The sequence below is a fragment of the Passer domesticus genome, chromosome 7, assembly GCF_036417665.1.
Source record: "Passer domesticus isolate bPasDom1 chromosome 7, bPasDom1.hap1, whole genome shotgun sequence".
Lineage (NCBI taxonomy): Eukaryota > Metazoa > Chordata > Aves > Passeriformes > Passeridae > Passer > Passer domesticus.
In genome coordinates, this window is record NC_087480.1 from 10,744,394 (window position 1) to 10,761,403 (window position 17,010).

At 39.3% G+C, this 17,010-nt stretch overlaps 1 long non-coding RNA gene across 5 annotated transcripts in view; it reads right to left on the reverse strand.

Annotated features, from left to right (window-relative positions):
• Positions 1–874: 874 nt before the first annotated feature.
• The window catches only part of LOC135304444 (uncharacterized), a 200,686-nt gene continuing 184,550 nt past the window's right edge, over positions 875–17,010 (reverse strand). For 2 of the 5 annotated variants that reach the window (XR_010365838.1, XR_010365832.1), the window contains exons 5-8: positions 14,627–14,716; positions 9,732–9,932; positions 8,305–8,616; positions 875–2,164 (exon numbers count right to left, since the gene is read on the reverse strand). This is a non-coding gene — a long non-coding RNA (uncharacterized LOC135304444). Of the gene's footprint in view, positions 2,165–8,304; positions 8,617–9,731; positions 9,933–12,366; positions 13,420–14,541; positions 14,717–17,010 lie in introns of those variants that run through there. The other 3 variants (XR_010365834.1, XR_010365833.1, XR_010365837.1) reach the window with 3 other exon arrangements.

Below are 17,010 nucleotides of genomic sequence, written 5' to 3' on the forward strand. Positions count from 1 at the left end.
TTTTGCCCATAACAGTAATGCATTTCTCCAAAAGCTAAAATCCTGGAATTTCCAGGCTGTTCACATTCAGTACCAAAGCCAACTCCTTCAGAAAATGCTGCATACACATCTCTAAGAAAATACAAATCATCTGCTCTTATATATTAGCACTTGCCACTAATTTAACAACCAACTCCCACATGGATTGATAATAAAAAAATATAAAGGTATTGCATGGTATAAAATAAGTGTTATCACCAGGCAAAACAGATGTTGATTTTTTTTCCCTTACTTTTGGCATTCTGTGCCCAGCAGACAGCCCAGGCCAATAAAAATAGTGATTTTACCTGCACCACGTGCCCAGCATGGCTGGATGGAGGCACATCCCCCTTTCCTCTGGGAGAATTCAGCTTTACCCTGCTGCATGAAAGTTCCCTTCTGGGAAGCAGAGGTTTCCCTCTATGCAAAGGTGGAACAGAGACACTGAATTTAACTGACTGCAGGCCTGTGCATTCCTGGCTCCTTTTTCTGCCAGGATGTTTTGTGGAACAATTCTTTCCTTAGTGTCATGACTGCTAAATCCAAACTTTTTTCTATTTTCCTTTAATGCCACTAATGAGCTCCTATTATGCTTTAAGTACCTCTTCTAACTCAAATTAAAAGTTTACACTGTCAAGTCATGTGTGTAATGAACTGAACAGTTCTTAAATTTAAAGAGCATTAGTTAATTTTTAACTCAGGAACAATAAGAAGTAAGAATAGGCTCCTTTAAGCCCAAGAGTGTGGCTCCAGAACCCTTTCTAATTTTTATTATTTGGTTTAATTTTTTTTTCTATTTTTTGATTATCCTTTCAGAGTTGATTGAAACAAAACACAATTGGGTCCTTACAGAAACCTGTTTTCTCTGCTAATGAATGCATGAGTACATGAGAGTTACCATAAATTCATTGTAAAGAAAGCATTCACTTTTTTTGTCCTTCTTTTTTAAATGGATCTTATGGATTAAATAATTAAATTATGAGCTATCCACTCTTTATGACTGCACACAAATCATGAACTTTGAAGACATAAAGGATGCCTGGACCTCTCCTGCACTTTTACCAGTAAAGGGGCTAACACTGAACATAACATTAAATTACTACCTGAGCTTCAGAGTTCTATTAAACAGTAACTTATACCAAAGCCATACAAAAATAATATTAAAAAATCATTCAATGAGTATTTGCACCATACTAATATTTATTTTATTCACATGTGTTTTTAAAAACAGCCTTCTCTTTGGAATACAAAGATTTTTCTTAGTTATAATAAAGTCACGTCAAGGAAAAAGGTGAGACAATGCCAAAAGTTGTTTTTATTTATTATGCATTCAGTATGCTTAGTTTTCCAGACAAGCATCAAATGGATGCACTACTTTTCAAAAAACCTTCACTGATTTTACATTAGTTGAAGTTGTGATGCTCTTAGCACAATTTCTGGTAATTTTGTTAAGACTAAGCTTCACTGCATTACCCTGTAGGTCTTTTGTCAAGTTTGAGGAGCCATCTGCACAATTTCCTCTAAAATTTTCAAAATTAGAAAATGCAGATATTTCCACTTTCAGGGAAACAATACAAGTGAAGGGGGAAAAAAAAACCTAAGAAAGCCAAACCCACTCAGGGTGTAGCAGGGAAGTGGTGGAATCACTGTTCCTGGAAGTGTTCTGAAAGCATGTGGATGTGGCACTTGGGGATAGGGTTTCGTGGTGAGCACAGTGGGGCTGGGTTAATGCTTGGGCTCAATCACCTCCGAGGTCTTTCCCAGCCTTAGCAGTTCTGTGATCCTGTGATCCCTGCCCAGCCTCCCTCTGCAGATAATTGATCGTGCAGGGTGTCCTGAGCCCTGCACAGGGCACCCAGGACAGCAAGGTCCTTGCAAACTGAGCATCCCCAGCAGCAGGAAGGACGGAGGGGTGTGGTTACATATTTCAGTCACCCAAATCTTCCAGAACCTTCTCCTTTCATGACTCATCTTTCAAGAAGTGTTTTGGACTCCCAGGGTGACACTGCTTGCACTGACACCCAAACCAGGCTCCAGCCAACCCTCCCACTCTGGGCTGGGCCCCTGCTCACTGCACACCTCAGCACTCCCTCAGCCATGGCCTGAAAGTGCAAACCAGAGACACAAGAACATTTTCACCGAAGTCCTGTAATGGGAATAAGAGATGTTAAAGCAGACCAACATTTCACACCTTACTGAGCTGATAACTTACCACAGAAATATCTTTATCTTAATAACGAACAATTAGATTGGTGAAGTTCATTTCTCACTTTTAAAAAATGTTCTCTGCTCAAACTGTCTGAGATGGCCTACATTTGCACATTGCACTATTAGCAAAATGACTGTGATCATTTTAATTTAACAAATGGAAATGCACAAACACCTGCCTTTGTGCTAATGAGCTTGGCCTTTGGAACTGGTGCTGAATGGCTGCAGGTTATTAGACATGCCCAGCAAGGCTGTGGCTGCAGCTTCCATTTGCAGCTCTGTAATTCACTGAAGTTATCTCATTTTCCCAATTGGGTCCAATTACAACAGTCATGATAAATAACCTTCCATTGTTGGTACATTTAAATCTCTGGAAAAGTAGCTGGGAAATGGGTCTGGGGTACTTATATGAATAGGAAAGAGTGTGTTGTGCACCTTGGGGGTGGGGATGTACAGGAGAGAGAAACAGTTCTATAAAGTCTCGGTATATTAAAATAGAAATTTTTCTTAATAAGAAAGCCTGGAAATGTTTATCTCTGCTTTTTTTCTCATGCATCTCTGCTTGTCCCAGACAAGTTTCCCTCCAGTCATATCATCATAAACCTTTGCCTTGTATATGACACTTCCTTGCTTTACAACACATCAAATCAAGATTACCTGACCTGAAGGAGAAGAAAAACCTTGATTTGTTATTTTTTTTTTCTACAACATATTCTTTATTTAAGTCCCCCAATATCACATTTTATATATCTTTAACAAAGATATTCTATTCCATTCTTTCATAGTTTATCCTAAGGAAATCAGCCTGTTCATCTCAGACTAAACTGATATTTCAGACAAATCACTCACACTGGAAAGGAGCTGTCCTAGGCCTCTGGCTGTTACTCACCAACAGGTGCTGCCATCTCATAACTCAGCATTATCAGAAAGCCAGTTTTCACCAGCCTGTCCTGGTCTTTCAGCATTAGAAAAAACAAAACAAAAAAGAAACAAACAAAAAACCCTAAAAACAAAACAAAAACAACAACAACAAAAGAAAACTAAAAAAAAAAAAAAGAAGACCGATTATTTCCTATAGTCAGGGCTTTCTGCTCCCTGCACTATTTTGTTGATGTTCATTTTGTATTTCTATACATTCCCCCTGAGCATTGAACTAGAAAATAAAACTGAAGCTATTATTCCTCTCTATAAAAATAAAAATCTCACATGCTGAGCACTCATCCGGCCTTCATAACACTCCTTTGGCTTTTCCACATTGTGTGACTGGATGCAAGAAAATAGCTCAATTATCTATTGGACATGGGCACTAATGAGGCCCAGGTCACTCTGAGCTAATTAGAAGCAGCCCAGTTTTTTAATGATTGGAGTCTTAATATAGCTAAGAACCAGGATGGCAGCAAAATTAGTTGGTGCCACTCTTTCTATGCTTCCCATTCTACCCATTCTGGCATGTCAGTTCTTCTTTATTGTTACTCATGGCTGACTGCCCCACTAATGAATGTGAATTCTCCAGTCAGATGTTTATGAAAATGTTGTGCACTCCATGCAAGATGCAGTCACTGAAAGGACCCTCCTTCAGAGCAAAATTGTTCTGTCTCAGGGATCCACAAACAGGAAGGCGAGCAGGAAACTGAATCAGCTGTGATACTCCAAACTGTCCTGGTCACCCAGAGCTCCTAGGATAATTGTTGCTCTGTCCTGACTGATTTTTCTTGTACCTCTTGGAGCAACGCAATTAGTGGTGATATGAACATTAATTGACCTAACCACTGAATCAGAAAGGCAAGCCCTGGAGAAGGACTGTGAGCCTGACAGCCCTGGAGGAAAAACCCTGACATTTCTAGTTAGTGTTTCCACAAGCAGGTAAACAAATGAACAGAAATTGGACTGTGTCACCACGTGTAGATGTCCCATTAACCAGCCCAGGGGAAATATTTTCTAGGAGCATCAGCAAATGTGTTTTATGTGGTAAGCAAGCTGCCATTCTGGGGAATTGATGGTTTTCATGCATAGTCAGGAAGATCCCTTGTTTATGCACTGCCAGGCCGTGTCCCATTCCCAGGTGTGTTTAATACCTTCAGAAACACCACTGACAACTACTCTGCTCCAGAGAAAAATGCTATTTTAGAGCTCAGCCCAACACACTGGCATCTACCTGCTTAGCTTTAACCCATTGTATGTTGGAAAAAAACTCCCTATTTTCACATAAACCCTATTAAAATATTATGGGATTACACCACCACATCACAGAGTCATAGAACGGGTTGTGTTGGAAGGGACTTTGAAGATTGCATTAGACTGTGGTTTCCTAGCTGGCAGCATCAACCATTTCAAGTATTAATGTTCCACAAAGTACAGCCAATTATCATGTTGCAATATTTTAGAGAGTTCAGTCCTTTTAGGTCTCATTTGTGGTTTTGTTCAGAGCTCTCCCCACAGTTTCAGCTCCCGAGGCAGCCTGTGCAGAACAGCAGCTCCTGTGACAATCCTTGTTTATCTTATCTCCAGCTCTCAGCCTGAGAGCCTCCTGTCACCCAGTCCTGGACGAGTCTGAACAAATGACAGATGTGAAAATGTTCTGCCAGTGAGGACAGCCCTGCTCTCCCACGTCTTACCTTCACTGCATGAAGCCTGGTCAGCTCTATCTGTCACTACCTACAAACTCTTTTAAGCATTTGAGACCACTTTCATTGCCACACAGACAATGCAGGGAATTTTTGTGGTCTAATAGCTATCTCTGTCTTGTAATTAGGCAATTTGGAGGACTGGACATTCCCCCCACCACCGCCCAGATGGATTATGAGGGATTTGGAAGTGTGAGGTTCAAACCAACCCATCTGTGCCATGCTCTGCATCCGTGGCAGGTGGCAGAGGGCTGGGACAATCTGCCCTGGCCCCCTGCACAGCCCCAGGGCTCCTGCTTGCTCTGTGGGGCTCCTACAAGGCCCTGCTGGCTGCCAGTCCCTCTCCATCATGCCAGAGGGGCTGGCAGGTCCTTCCCAGTGCCACCTGCCTGCGGCCAGGGCCCAGAGGAAGGGGTGGCCTGGAGGCAGCCAGGGCTTTTGTGTCCTCACCTGTGACAGGGACAGGAGGCAGAGGGCTCAGGGAGCTCTGCCAGGCAGACCTCTCTGCCCTCACACTGGGGGGAGCATCTGGGGGGAGCAGATGCTCTTCCCTTGCCCTGCCCTTTCCATGCCTGAAATACAACTTCTGCCTCTAAAAATCTTTTTCATTGGATATTCACACCATCAGCTTTAGGCACCTACTTTAGCTGGCTAATTTAAGAGCTTGGGTCCCTCTCATTGGGTACTAACAACAAGTTGTAATTAAATGACATTTTCTATGCTATATTAAACTCTTTCAGTCAAAAAATATCTCATTGAAAAATCAGGAAATAAGTCCCCAGGGCTATCATTATCCATCTGCTTCCCTAGCAACTTTAGGCAACTGCAAATTTTAAAATAAATTTATAAAGGATGCCTCCCTCTCTCATGTGATATGGACCTATCTTTCATGTTCCCTTCTTGGAGAACAAAAGTTCCAGAGATATTATTTTGCAGCAAAGTGTCCCCAGGCAGCCACGAAGCAAGCAATCTCCTGCATTCCCAAAGGTGGCTTTTGACTATATACAACCCAACACTGAGCTGCTCCTCAGCATCTCCCAGATCCATAAAGGAGGGAAGATGGTTACATCCACTTTGAACAGGCAGATAAGAGAATAGTTGACAGCTGATGTTCAACTGAAATAAACAAAAACACATCAGATCAGAAAGTCTGAGAGACCAAAGTGGGAAGGTTCAGCTTTGGGGAGACCAGTAGGAGGGTGAGAGGTTTTCTAGCATCTAGATTGATTTTCACATGACCCACAACATCCTTCTTTTAATTAGAAGCAGTGCAGAACTTGAGGTGGAACAATTAGTCTACTCACACAGGAATGCATGAAGCACCCCAATAGTGCTTAGGAAGAAGCTGAGATGCTGGGGTGGGAGCAAGTGAACAGATTAAATCATCCAAATAGTCACAGTGCCTCTCTGCATTGCATACATAGGCAGCCCCCCATAGCAGCCAGCCAGACTGGCTGCCTGAAGCTGGGAAGAAGGAAAATTCCCTCCCAGGAGCAGCCCAAAGCTCATCAATAACAAAGAAACCACCACCCTGGGAGGTTTGCAGGAGCAAACTCAAAGGACTGAAGGAACCAGAAGTGGGTCACTGACATTTGAGCACAAAACTGCTAAGCCTGAAAATGCTTCCATTTGTTCAGTGCAAAGCACAGTGGAGTCCAGATGTTTAAATTCAATTCTTTAGACAATAAAGATGACAGCAGCTACAGCCCCACAAAGTTTCTTTCATCTTTCAACACGATACATAGATTATGTTTCAGAAATACTTCTAAAAAAAGGAGCTGTGCCGGATTCCTATTATGCTTTATGGTTACACATACCCACTCACCTGCCAGCAGCAGCTGCCTCTCAGAGCTGCATTGTAGCAGGCTTTCCATGGTACAGCTTAGGGCAGTGGGTGATCATTAATCTTCGTGTTTCACTTACTTAGTCCTGAGTCCAAATTTAAGCCAACAGAGACTGTTTGTTTCATGCAGGTATATCAAAATTAAGATTTGAACAGCACCCACTTGATATTATTAAACTGCAAGTTTTGCTATTTAGCTTCAAACACAACCATGAATATAAGTTATAAATAGACACTTAAATGCTCCTTTCAACTGGTGTTAATCAAAAATCACAAAGGGTGAGTTTTCCCTCTGGGTTCAGGATGGAAAAGCCTTCCAGTTATTTGAAAGATAATTCCATTGCCACGTTTCTTCCCCACCTCTTTGTTGTATGCCCCTCCAAGGGTGTGCAGTGACATCAGAACCTGCAGAAACTGCTAAACTTTCCCTGCACAACTTTCTGGCCTTAATTGCATCCTGTGAAGAGTTGGAGCTGCTGCCACCTATGGACAAGCATCAAACACAAACATGGATTTGCTACTGGAAATGTGAACTGACACAAAGTGGTTAATATTCCCCTGTAAGTGCCTTGTTCACCCCATCATTATTAATGCCAAGCTTTGTGCTAATGAGACACCTTAAATGTTTATGGCACAAGCCAGAATCCACAGAAAACATCCAGCACCTCTTGTACTGGTCTCTCTGTTGTCAGAGCTAATGGAGAATAAACCCAAAATTTCAGTAATATATTGGTTACTATGCTCAGCATGTCTAACTCATAAAGAAAATTAATTGCTATATTTTACCTCTGTCAAATAACCAAGTATGGATTAACCTTTGATTTAGATTTTAACATGCCTGAATCTTGTTGTCTATGGACTTAGCAGGACAGCACAACATTTTTTGATTGACTCACAGTAGCTGTGCATAGATTACTTAACAGCACATTACAACCTCTCAGGAAAACAAAGCAAGTAGCATTGTAAAATAATACAACAATCCTGTCCTTTTTTCCTTGCATATTATACCTGTGTAATCTAAACAAGTGCAGAATGGAGCCATTTACAAGATGAAATAAACACAATTCTCAATATTATTGCAAGACAGCAGTAGAATAAATTTCACTGTAATTTCCACTGCTGTTGTTTCTGTAATGCAAAAAAGTGATGAATGAGTATCTATTTCATATAAATCATTGTAGGATCATCTGGAATCACTAAATCTAACATTTTTAGGAGGAATTTTTAAAACTTTTATTTTTCTTTTCACTACATGTTAGGGACTTGGAAGGTCAAAATTCTCAATGATTTTTTTATCCTGTTTCCTGACAGATGCTGAGTATCTAATACTCCTTCCACGTTCTTGGATTTTGGGGACACTATAACATCTGTAAAAATAAAATCTGAGATAGCTCAAATGGGACATCCAAAATCCCAAACTTCACAAACCACGGGCCATGTTTACAAAGATCTCCTCCTCCTCCTTTGCCATGGAACACAAACTGGCAGAGAGAGTGACATGTTTGCTGAGACAGGGATATACCTCACACAGCTGAGTTAGTTTCTCAGATCTGCAGAAAAGAGTAGATCTTAAAAAAAAAACAATAATAATTGTGAGAGATGAAAAGATACCTTTAAACACGCTGCAGACAAGATTTCTTTGTCGCAAATTTAAAAGTTCAGGAAATCACAGTCTCCCAAGCTCTTTGAAGAGCACTGAAAAGGAAAGGAAACCAGGAATTGTTTCATCTTCCAGTCCTTCTGAAATGGAGATGTGCTGGGCTATGAATAGCTCCACTTTCCCTCTATTGCTGGAAGCATTCCCAGCCTGTGACTTATTCTGGAAGAGCAAGGCAGGACCATCCTGACAATGTCCTAAAGAGCTCCTCTTGTCTGTACTTGAAACAATAAGGTTGGTCAGTCTGTGTGAAGAAACTGAAGGAGCTGGAAAAGAGGGGAAAACCTGTTCCTCAAAGAGGTCAGGGCAAGGAGTAAATTGCTCATAAACTAAAGGGCAAAAGGGTGAAAGGATCCCTCAGTCTCAGAAGTTCTGGGCATGGTCTATTCCCTCTCCAGACAAAATCAATTTTCCCTATAAATATATATATTATAATTTCAAAAAAAAATATATATATATATTCCCTCTCTATATATTTTTATCTATATTTTCCCTATATTTGGGGTTTTTTTCCCCAAATATATTTTCATGTTAATTTATATCAGTGAGGAGCACCTATATTTTCCCTGTAGAAAACAGAGGCTTTCTGCCTCTCCTCTGCCCACCTGAGGGTCTGCTCCTCCCTGGGGCACCTCAGCCCCACTAAAACCCTGTTAGCCCAGGGACTGTGACAGCTGGCCACACCTGGCTGTCCCAAAGCCACCTCCCACACCGTGCCCATGCTCATCACAAACCATGATTTTGCAGTGCATTTCCATGCAAGCTTCTTTATTTCGAGAAGTTCCAGAAGTATATTAAAAATTAAACTAAGCTTCAGTAAATGCATAAAATTGTTCATCAGAGAACCCCACATTGTTCCAGCAGCTAGAACTTTTTAATAAACATTCATCTAGTTTCTTTTGGGTTGAATCATGCCTTTTCCTATGTTATGACAGAGATAATTCCTTTATCAATACACTCAGCACACATATGAGTCATTAACAGAACCACATGTTCAGTTTGTACAAACTCAATTTGTGTTAAAAGCTATATTCAGATATTTCCCAGCACCTCCACTTTAATGCAACACCAGGACATCATCCTCAGATTTTTTTTTTTTGGAGGGGTGGGATTTTAAGGATGTAATTACCCACCTCATCTATCTAGTATTTTATTGTCACTCATGTTCTCAAGTTCCTATTTACTTCAGTTGACAATAGTTGAAATCCATTTTTTCAGGATGCCACAATATTAATAAAATGTAACATATTTGTTACCACAACACACCTGGCATCTTCTAGCATATTTCTAAGAGTTTTCTTGCTGCAAGCCAATGAAAATTGTGTTGAAAAATCTCTTTAATGCCTGTTACTTTGTGTGCAGCTTTTTTGCTCTCACATACCTGGCAAGTTTGGGTAGGCTTTGAACAGCTGAAGTTTTGAACATCCATCAGCTCAAAACTGTTGATCTGTTTGATACAATCATTGATGTGTTCACCGTGGGAACCAAAGGAAGAATATGTAGCTGAGCTTCCTATTTATGAAGGCAGGATAGCAGAGAATTTTCCATATGTGGGGTTCAATTCTGCCTTCAGTCTAGCCTCCTGTTGGTTTAAAAATAGCTTCAGTTATTTTGAAAGCAGAAAATGAGGATCTAATTGTGGAATATAGTATTTAACTACAAAGCCACTTGCACTGGACAAACACAAAATCTAGAAAATAATTAAATGAACAAGTTTTTTTTCTTTGAAAACCAAGTTTTTTGTTTTACAGAATAATTTTTATACTATTTATTTCACAATAATAGATAACTATACTGATAACAGTGGGATTATGAGCAGTTTGATTTGTTTGATTATGTGCAGAATTGTAGCTAAAAGTAGCAAGTGATTTTAAGGTAGTATGTTGGTTAGAATTAATTATAATTAATTTTCTATTCCAAGGAATGGTACCTTGCCTGCTCCAGGCCTATTGTCTGGAAACAGAAACAACCCCACACAAAAATATCAGTTCTTGCCCAGGAGAAAAGAGACATATCCCTAGGGAGAAAATGGAGAGAGCAATATATTGATGGAACTCCCTCCTAAAGTAATAGTGAAGCACAGGGAGGAGCAAAGATCATGACAGAAGAGATAACAAAGAGGGAATAATTTCCTGAGGATAAGAGACCTGTTTAGATTAGACAAAGTCAAAGAACAATATTTGCAGCTAGAAAGCCTATCAACTTGAAAAGAAAAAACCCACAAACTGCAGGCTTACTTATATACAGAATTCTCAAATAAAGTAGTTGCAGCTAAAGTGCATTAAATAAAAATACACTACAAACTCTTCCTCAACTTCTGCTGTTACTGGGACACATGCTGTTTTTAAAAGCACTAAAAATCCCTACATTTCACTGCACTAATGATACCTTTGCAGGAAAAGCAGGATTAAATAGCTGCCATCCTGCAGGTACAGTGGGTCCTTCTGTCATAGGGTTGAGGCATATTGGCAAAATGAGAGTGGTTAGGAGAGATTCAGGTTGATGCACAACAATGTGAATTCCATTTTATTAATCCCAGAGCTCAGTCCTGGGAGCTGCTGTCACAAAGGGAGAAAAATGCAGTAAGAAAACTGAAAGGGACCTGTGATTACGTGAGAAAATAATACAGGTTCCCCTTGTATGATTTATCAGCACAGCTACTGAGTAGCCATTTCAAGCAACTTTAGCACAAACTGCTTAATACTGGATGTTTTTCTTAAATGTCCAGTGGCTGAAAGCAGGTACCTGTGGGAGAATCCCAGGGTTCAGCACAGGAAAGAACAGAAATGCACTTCTGTGCCTTGGGATTGCATAAAGCTGTGGAAAATACAGTTCCTCTAGCCTTGGGAATGTTACAGTTGTTTTAAAATGTCACCTGACTCCTGCAAACTTGGCTCTGCATGATGTTCCCAACACCATGAGTACAATGTGGTATTTTCTTCTTCATGGGCAAGATGAGACTTGTTCAAATCGTGCCTAAAATTTCACACATAGATAATGCAACAGTCAAATCATGGCCTCTGGAATGTCTTTGTAAAGGAGGGGGGTTTTATTGTTTCCTTGGTCCTTTTTTTCCACAAATATATTTTCATGTTAATTTATATCAGTGAGGAACACCTTGAATTAGAGCCACCATCTCTGTGCTCCCAGTTTGGAAAGATAAAGCAAATGTTTCAGTGCCTTAGCCCTTAAATTTTTTCCATTTTCTTAGAGTGTAATTGCATCTAATTGTACATTTTGAGCAAATACACATAATCACATCATTATGACAGGCAATTACCTTATTGTGTTGTATAATTAAGTAAATCACACAAGAAATTGTGCAGAACTTTAATAAAATTTTCCAAAAAGAAGTTAATCTTTCCTGCAACTGACAGAAGAAGCCATTTTCCCATCTAATGATCATAATGAATTCAGGATTTTCTACCCTAATTAGTGGGCACTCTGTAGGCATGTGCAGAATATGCACACTCAAGCAAAGTTCTGGGTGATGACATTAGTGGTTTTTCATGTGTGTTTGCTATGTGGAAAGACAAACATCCTTATGTAGAATTTAATGACCTGTTGCTACAGAAAATGAAATATCAGGAGAATTCATGTATATAATAAATGTGTTTTGTTGAAAACCTTAAAAATTCACTATAATGGTTTTATCAGTATGGTTCAAAGTCCATTATTACCTGTTAATGCTCATACATCTGTTTCATTACATAGCTTAGGAGCTGTCCTTTGATGGAAGGAGACATCCTCTTGGCAAGGAAATTTATTTATTATCATAGGTGATTTTTGGTTTTATCACAGGAAAAGTTTGTGTATTACCCAAATATATATATATACACATTTTATGTACACCAAAGAAGTGGGTTAGGAACTTAATATTGGCAAATAGAAAAGCACACAACTCACTTTAACATCACAGTCAAGCAACACAGGACTAAAGAAAAAATAGTGACAGCTGAGCTTTAAAACAGATTCTTGATACACATAAAAGGCTTTTTCCTTCTTTTTTCGTTGCATTTTTCCTCCCTGGCATAAATCACAGTCATGCTCAGTATGCCAGATTAGGGGCTGTGTCTACACCTTCATGAGAGGTTCACCCACCTCCCTTAGAAACTGCTCAGTGCCTTCAAGGCTCTGTGAAACTGGTTTCTAAACAGGGTTTTCTACACAAATACAGAAAAGATCATGAGTAAAGATCACACAAATACACCTTTTAGTCACAACTTGCCAGCTCACCCTGTTGATATTGACAGTGATTTTAGGAACAGCTGATTTATATCCAGGAGATGGGAGCTTTGTACTCCATGCTCTTTATACTCTTTGTGCTTCCTGAAGGCAACAAAACCCCAAAGTGCCCAGAAATAAATTGAATCCACGTGCTTAGGAACTACTTCCTCCAAACAGCAGATTCCATTTAGCAAATATTTTGAGAAGTAAGGTCAACATAGACTGAGTATTGAAGAAGTGCTTTAGAAGATGCAGTAAACAGAGGAGAGATACACACAGAACATTCAACAGAGCAAATACGTGACAGAGAACATCTGACAAATACAAAGCACTTTTCAAGGCATAAAAACAGATTCTGTTTCTTCCTACGTTACAAAAATAAACTGCAACTAAAGAATAGCACCAATTAAAAAAATAATTTGGCACTGCATATCTAACTTAAGAGGAAAATGGTATTTTCCACACACACGCTGCAGCTATCTGAACAAAAATTGACACCCTCATTAGAAAGCATGAAATCTAAGTTGTTGGCAAAACTGTCAGGAAGCAGAATGAAGAAAGAAAGAAAAGAATCTGAGATGACAGTAAGAATGTTACAATCAACCAAAACAGAGGCTGAAACTTGAATTTGTTTTTGCAGTTTCCAGTTATCAAAACTTGACACCTCTGTCACACCAGTATTCCAGGAAGAAAAAAAATTAGCACTTCAAACACCTCCACCCACACCATCACACAACTTCTATACACAACAACTCCTGTCAAATGTCTTTTTCTTTTCTTCTTAATGGTATTAGCTCAAACTGGATTGCACTTGGGGGAAGAAAACCCAACACATAGGTCATCTGAAAAACAGAGACATGACCATGTATCAATGTGGTGCTATAGAAATAGATCTTTCCATCATTTTCTAATAAACTCAGACCATTAGAAAAATTTCAAATACAGTCACAGAAAGAATTTGGCAAAAACAGTTCATATAATTATCATTTTTAGGGAAAAAAAAAAAAAAGAAAAAAGAGATACTAGAGGGGGGAAAACAAATAATCTGCAGAGACATTGATGTAACTGGGCTTCCGGAGAAAAACACAGCTTTCCAAAGACATTTTCTAGACACTGGTCTAACTGGTCTTTTGTTTAATAGAAACACTTTCAAAGACCGGAATTAATCCAGATTTGTTGGTTTAATAAAGAACTGAATCCAGCTCACTGACTTAATGCACTAGATTTACTGCTATGTTCTGGCCATGTGAAGAGCTGTAAATTGGATTTAGTGAACACGAGCAAGTCAATAAATGCCAGAAAGGAGACAAGATATCAGTAAATCCACACCAAAATCACTGCAAAATATCTTAACCAAAAGGTACTGACCTGAATTTTCACTCATGCAATTTTTTTCAATATTTATACCTGCCTAGATGTAAAGAGCATAAATCAACAAGTTCTACTTAAAACCAGATTTCCAGGCAGGTAGGTAGGTCTACACCAGCTGAGAAGCCTGTCCCCACTCATTTTTCTCCTCAGAAGAAAATCACAGGTTGAAAAGACCTCTGAGCCCATCGAGTCCAACCATAAACCCAGCACTGCCAAATTCAGCACTGAGCCCTGTCCCCAGGGGCTGCATCTGCACTTCTTGCTGGTAGCTCCACCACTGCCACCTCCTTGCACATTTATTTCAATTCATCCTTGCCAAGAGATCTGCTAATAAATATTCTCTGTGGGTAATGTTGCCTGATTGTTTTCTTACCTTCCTCCACAAAGAACCAGACACAACTGAAATCATTAATTTAGCAGAGGTGTACCCATCATATACAATTTGACAGGGAAGTATAAAAATTGTTGAAAAAATACACAAAGTACTCTAAACATTCACAGCTAAGACTGTATTGAGCTATCATGTATATGAGTTTGGATGCCTTGCAGATACATTTTAGGACAAACAACTGCACATGCTCATTGTGTGATACCTCCTTTGTAAATGCACATTTCCCCTCGTGGCCAGGCACCAGGAACACTCAATTGTTTTTTGTTTCATCACTCTTGAAGACTCACTTGTTTCCTGCTCCCCAAGCACACAGGTACAAGCTCCACCAACATTCTCTTTCTGCTGAGTCCTTTCCTTTTTGAAGGTGTACAATTTCACTGCAAAAAGCCATAAAGTCATTTTTAGTGACAGCCTTATGCTCTTGAAATCCATAAACATCCAAGGCAGGGGTAGTAACTTGGTGAAATTCAAAAAATCTCCTTTTCCTCAGTGGTTTTAGTCATGTCCTCAGTTTTGAGGCAAATTTCAAGCAATCTCACCATTTCTTTTAGTGTGAGTTCTTAAATCTACAAGGAGTCTGGCCCTCTCAGCTTTCTCATGCATGTACACAAATTAAATTTACACTTACAAAACTAACCTATTGATTGTGTCCCTCAACCACACATTTCATAAGATAAAAATCTCTGTTCTATCAGTGAGAGCAACACAGGCATTGTTTTTTCTGAGGATTTCTAAACACAATTAATCTGGGTTTAGCTAGTTACATAAACCTCTGGATTTAGGCAGTGTGAGCATTACCAGATCCAGACAAAAATAATCTGAACTTTTTTGCCCTGAGGTCATATAATCCTCCTGAGTGCTCAGGATCCTGCTCTGAACATTCATTTCTCTCTCTTTACCTGAGGCCACTTGCTTTAGCCTTGGCCTTTTTCACAGTTAAAAGGACTGTGTAAAGTTAAAAGAACTAGTAAAGAAAGTATGTTTGGACTTTTTTATTCTCTCTGATTTTTTGCATACTTCTCTCCAAGTTTTCTTAATCATCAGAACTGTTCCACTATAAGCAGGTGTGAGTTAACACCAAGCTTTTATGCTGCCTACAAAGGACCTCTCCAGTTTCATGGAATAAACAGGAATTATTAGCTCCATATCATTAGAATTTCCAAGTCATCAAAATAAACTCATAAAGAAAAGCACATTTCCTACTGAATAAAACAAAAATATATTTTGTAAATCCTCAAAATAGGTTCAGAAAGGGTTATGTATTGGTTCTGCTTCACTCACATATACAATGACATGTATTTACTAGCAATGGTACATTTTTCCCTTAAATCTCACCAAAGATGCTATTAAACATGAAAACTAAGATGAAAACCACTGGCCTTCATCTTATTTAGCCCTGATGCTAAAGCAGATCTCCAAAACCACCCCCAGTTTCCACTGAAAATGCCACATCCCTCTCAGTAAGGAGAACATGCCTGTGATAACTGTTCTAGAAACACAGTAGATCACTGAGAAAATTAGGGATTGGACTGAGGCCAAAAATGAGAAGTCTTTAAAGGCAAATTAAGCATTTAGTGCAGCTTATACTTGAAAAAAAAATAACAAAACCAGAAGTATCTTAACCATTCATGCTCTCTCCCACTGCGTGGGATGTGTGTCCAGTGCAGTGCAGGGTGGCAGCTGCAGAAGGGACCAATGCAGCCAGGATGGGGAATTAGAGCTCCCATCACTCACATCCTACATCATCACAGTTAAGTGAAAATTTCATCATATCTGCATTCTTATAAAAACTTACTAGATATTCAGGACATAGAAGAAAATTATACCAGGCACTAATTAACAGATAGTTTACAAATCCCAAACTCCTATTCTCTCCAGTGACCATCTTGGCAAATACAGATACCAGCACAGAGTTCATTTTCTATGTTTCTATCCATTATCTAACTTTGCCTTTCATGGGTTCATTAAAACAGTGTTTTGTAATAACATCAAATTAGTAGAAAATCTGACATGGAGCAGTTTGACAATGATATAGCTGTCATGATAGTTCCACTTTTTGCTTGTACCTACTCAGGCATCATTAGAATCAAATATCTACCTCTCAGCATTTCTCCTGGGTTCATCCAACTCTGAAAGCTCTCAGGCCATTAAAGCATATCAATTAGTAATGATTTTCTTCCAGCCCCAGCAGCCACTGAAGCATACATTAAAGGTGATACCTGCAGTCCAAAATTTAATGTGGGCATTTGAGAATATCTACTTTGATGAAGAGATTATCAGAGAAACTCATTTGCTTAAAGTTTTAGATCACAGTTATTGAAAATATTTTATTTGCTGAACAAATGCCTGATAAACATTCCTGTATCCGTTAAATAATATTAATTGCACACAGGTTTGGGAAACAAAAGAATCATTAAAGGATAAATGAGGTTGTGCAATGGCCCAGAAGAGCTAATGTTATCACTTTCCAGACTGCTTTTACAACCTTCTGAGTAGGACAATTTTTAACTGAGTCATCGTGGCCTAAGGAAAGTTACTTTCACTTTTTTAGTACATCTATCAATTGAGTAGATGCCACAGAGGCAGCTCATTACAAGCACTGGAATTAGAGGGCTGTCACATTCCTTGTAGCTAGGTTAGGTCCCTTCAAACAGCCAGGACTGTTGGGGAA